This window comes from Callospermophilus lateralis, unplaced genomic scaffold, assembly GCF_048772815.1.
Source record: "Callospermophilus lateralis isolate mCalLat2 unplaced genomic scaffold, mCalLat2.hap1 Scaffold_82, whole genome shotgun sequence".
Lineage (NCBI taxonomy): Eukaryota > Metazoa > Chordata > Mammalia > Rodentia > Sciuridae > Callospermophilus > Callospermophilus lateralis.
Window position 1 is genome coordinate 2,254,016 of NW_027516260.1, and position 4,969 is coordinate 2,258,984.

General features: G+C 34.6%; 1 pseudogene across 1 annotated transcript; it reads right to left on the bottom strand.

Annotated features, from left to right (window-relative positions):
- Nucleotides 1–812: 812 nt before the first annotated feature.
- LOC143641018 (vacuolar protein sorting-associated protein 37A pseudogene) lies at nt 813–2,264 on the bottom strand (annotated as a pseudogene). The gene is made up of 2 exons (XR_013155213.1): nt 1,109–2,264; nt 813–1,069 (listed from the first exon to the last, which is right to left on the bottom strand). The product of XR_013155213.1 is annotated as a vacuolar protein sorting-associated protein 37A pseudogene (transcript).
- Nucleotides 2,265–4,969: the final 2,705 nt, after the last annotated feature.

The window sequence follows — 4,969 nt, forward strand, 5'->3', positions numbered from 1 at the left end:
ATTATTTTGATTAGCACTTAACATTTTAAAGGTATTTTATGAGTTTTAGAAAATACTTAAAATCATATCTAGGTCTTTTCAATTTTAAAGGCACTAAATACACAGCTAAGTAGATCTCCACTTTTCAAAACTTAAGGAATCTATAATGTATTTTGAAGGACAGCAGGATGATTTAATGTCAGTACACACAGAGCTATCTACTGAGAAAATATGCTACAAAAGAAGGGAAAGTATGTTTTTGAACCTTATAATTACCATTAAATAAAGAAGTTACTTGTTTGAAGATGATTCTGTAAATCTTTATGAAGGTTCTATATTCCAATTTTGAAGCTCAAATCCTGCATTCAGAATAAAGAACACAACATGTACAGATGTAAATAATGTAACAATAACAGATTGAGTTTTTTTTTTTTTTTTGTGATTTAGATACTAGTTTATTGAGCCTCAGTTAGAGTTCAAAATTTTCTCCCTTTAGCTGGTTTACTCTTTTTTGATTTATTGTAGGTAAAAGTTACTTACTTGAGATGGCACATTGGCAGGTCTGGTGTTTCTGACACTATGAATATTTAAAAACAAATTCCCTTGAAAAGTTTTATCATCCAGAAAGAAAAAAAAGGTGACTTTCCAGAGTTGAAAATTTCTTGAAAAAAGGTTGAGAGGATAATAATCTAAAAACCACACCACTCTTGATAAAGAACTGAGGCAGCTTTGAATTAAAACTACAAATTTAAATTAGTTTTATAAAGTACTGAAAAGTAGGTGAAATTACATACATAGGCATTTAATCAATAATAAGAGGAATAGCAGCAGAACTTAAATATATGATAGTTTATCAACAATAAATAAACATTTTTAGTGCAAATAGTGCAGAAAATTTTCTCAAAGCAAAGATCATAGCAAGTATTTTGATCTATACAAAATCAGTCTCAGTTCTGTATATAATCTATATAGTATATCTGTGAATTCAGCCCCCATGATGAAATGCCAATTTGCAAATCATAAATATAAAACAATGTGCTTAAGTTTTATGTCTCATTTTTCTCTTGGCAGTTCATGTTTTCGGGAAAATCTATAGTGGAGCATGAAATTGGCTGTGCATTGCTATCACCTGTTGAAGTTTCTCTTCCTTGGCTCTTCTAACAGTGGCAAATTGTTCTCTTTTCCATGAAGCTACTGAGAAAATCGTCTATTTCAGTTTTTCCCTCCAAGAAATCTTCAGCGATATTATCAGATTCTTCTTCAGCTTCGTATGCAGCTACTTTCACTCTTGCCTGCAGGGCACTTGCACTACAGCTCTCACTAAGTTCATGCTGCCTTTGCATCTTCTTTTCAAAAGTAGATTTCATTTGTGTAAGTAATTTATACTTATCTAAAACAATCTGCCTTTTGGCTTCCAAGCTAGGTTCCAAAAGAAGATTTTTTCTTGCTAATTCCTCGATACTTTTTACTAAGTCATCCTTGTCTGCAATAATTTGTTTCAATTGAGGCAAAGTCAGGAACTGTTCTAGTAATACTTCCTCTTGTTCATTCATATCTGTGAGTTGTGATAAACTTAATTCTGAGAGTTCTGGAAATGTATCAGGAACATCTGGCATCTTATAACCAAAACCATTCTGACTTATCGGAGCTGAAGTGTCCGTTGTGGGAACAGGTAATGGCAGACTTGAAAGGACACCAAATGAAGGAGCAGCAGGCTTGGCTGTGGTATAACTTGTTGTTGAAGAAGAAACAGCGTCAGCAACAGACAAAGAAGTGATATTCCTGTTAGCTTCTTGTGGAGGATATGGAGGAAGAAATGGAAAGCCCTGAGAAGCATAAGGAGGCATACCTCCTGGGTTACTGTACAGGTATGGAAATGCTGTCAAAGCAGGAGCTAAAACTGGGGGATTCTTCCAGAACTCATCCAACAGACTTTGAATAATTTTCCCAAGATCTGAATGCATTGTAAAATTGCTTACTAATGGAGAAGTAACATACACTCCTTGTTTATCCATTAAGTGATGTCTTATTGGTGGATAAACACTGATCACTGGTTTTTCCTGAGGAAATTGTGGAGGAAGTAATATATTAATGTTAATAGTCAGATTGTTTACAGTGAATGGCAATCTGTATTCCACATCTTTCTGTATTTCAGCTATACTGGAGTGTGAGTTCCCAAGGGATTCGAGCAAGCGCTGCTTCTGCTGTTGGAGGCTGGTGAGGCCACCAGGAGAACCAGTCGCGGAGGAGGAGGCGCTCTTGGTTAGGGGAAAGAGCCAGCTCATCCTCCTTGTGTCCCCGGGCCTAAGGCCCTAGAAGGCTCTGGCCTGCTTCTCCCAGCTGCTCAACCCAGGCGTTCTCCAGCGACAGAGAAGCCGGCTGAGACGCGAGTGGCCTAAACGCTGCGGGGGCCGCATCTTCACTAAGCAAGCCCGTCTCACTGTCTCCGGGTTCTGGGAGACATGCTATAATGCAGTTAGCTGGAGAGGGGCAACATGCCGCCAGGGATAGGCAGTCCTACCTTCGCTGCCCAGACGCCCAAACGAGCCAGTCAGGGAGGCTGACCGCCCAGCGCTCCACCACCCTAGCCTTCGTCCAACAGATTGAGTTTTTGTACTTCTTGTTCCCTGTACAATTTTATCATAAGAATAAATCACATAGTGTCACTTTTCTTCTTACAAGTCATCTCTGAAAATAAAGCATCAAAGCCTAATATTCTTTCTTGTCTAAATTCTCTTACTTTTTAATGTATGTGAAGAGCAAGAATAAGCTAGAGAAAAATCTCACTGTCTTTCACTGACCCCTTAAAACAGTCTATTCCGCTGTCTGTGTGCATCCATCCTCCTCATCACACTAACGCCAACTTGCCAAAATAAGAAAAAAGGACATTTACTTGAGATCAGATCCTGAAAACATGCTTTATATAAAGGTTTTCAATGCTTTTTAGGACATCATCATAAGTGCCACATACATTTAGACAAAAACAATCCTTAAATCTTTTTTTATGCTTTTTAATGAAACAATTGCATTTGCGAATATTTAAGAAAATGTTTACAACAGTTCAAAATGTATTGATGCAGTTTTGAAAGAATATTTGAATGACTAAGATTCTACCACAGTTTAGGAATTATTTAGAAGTATACATTATAGGAAACTATCTATTTTGTGGATTTTAAAAGTAAACTTCAATTTAGAGAACATGTCTTACTATCATCATAATAATACTCAAGTGTATAATGAATTAATTTTTAATTTTAGGATCCTATTGCAAAACTAAATACAAAGCAAAACCTGAGTTCTACATTTCAAAAAAAAAATCTGAACTGATTGTATTTAGCAGGAACATATTTAGTAAAATAAATAAAGTTGCTGTTTACATTGTGAATGTTCAGAACAGTAAAGCCGGAATAAACAGCTGCACAACATTTTGAAAGAAATTATTAGGCAATCTTAAAGTTAAGTCAACCTTAATTGACTTGGTGCCTCCTTTTATTGTGAACCATCTCAATGGACTGAACCATAGTTAAATGAGAACTCAGCGCAAAAATGTGTGTAGAAGAGCACTACAAAAATTTTTCAGACATAACTTCAAAATTGGAATCCATTTTTGTTTATTCAGGTAGTTGTTCTTTAATTAGAACAAACTTTTCTCCTCTTCACATATGTTAACTCTTGCCATTATGGATGGATACTTAAATAAATAGGCAACTAGATCTCAGGCAGTAAATTAGGACATTTCTACTTCAAACCATTTTTCATATAGAATAAAAAGGAGAAAAACAGAATTTAATATCTACCACAAATCATACACATGGCCTTACCTTCTTTCATAAGCCATATGTATAATTTTGGGAAAGTTTCTTGTTCTACAGTAATGCATAAATAAAACCAAACTAAACACAGTTTGATTTTATTGAGATATTTTAATCTATATTCTCCTTTTGATGGCTACCATTCCAATGGGCTTTACCTATAAAGAGGGAACACTGAAATTGTAGTTTAAAATGATGAGCATGTAGCAATGCAGTTCCACATTTTATTTCAAAATCCTGTATGTAACCTTCTAAGCAGATAATATTTTTACACCATTGACAAAAGTTGGAGGGTGAAATATTTTCTGCTTAAATTTCAAGCAGAAATTTGATAAAGTTAATCAATAGTTTAAAGATAAATTATCTTTCTTATATTCCAATAGCAAGTTTATTTATCCAATTGTATGTTAAAATGTCCAAGTATTTAAAACATTAATGAACTCAAATCAAACTGATGGTCACAGATTGTCTAACACTGCATCTCTGTTGGCAAATAGTGTTTGCCAGACCAAATTGTTCTCTGAGCTTTAGCTCTCTGCCATAAATTTCAAAGGATACCAAAAATCCATTTTCTTCAATTTTCAAAAGAATTAGTTGTTCATGTGGATTATATCAGATAGAAGAATAATATACTACTCATCAGAATTTCTTCTGTTATTGAATCAAATTCTGATTTATCCATAGTGTTTAGGTTTCCCATAGTAAGAAATGGGCCATGTATTGAAAAGTTTCTATGAAAACAACCTCTTTATAACACCACTCCTGGGATAGTAACCTAAGTCTTAAGGAGATGATGACTATAATGGGGACTAATGCAGGAATGAATTAATTCCCAGTCTATATGTAAAACAATTTGTTGATTTGTAATTTCTTAAGCAATTCAAATAAGTGCCATGTTGCCATAGTGTTTATAATTTGGTTTTTCTACAATTGTGAACCTTACTTTTCCTCATTAAGAACATTGTATTTTTAGACAATTTAGGTATACAAAATTTTGTATTATATCCATCTAAAATTGGATCTATGTATGAAAACCTCCAAGGAAGTACAAGGTTGTTATTTATAAATGACTGACTTCTTCATGATCTATCAGGGGGACCATTGCATCACACTGAAGTGCTTAGAGAACACAAATGCTGTAGGAAGTTACCATTACTTCAGTCAAAAATCCATTAGCA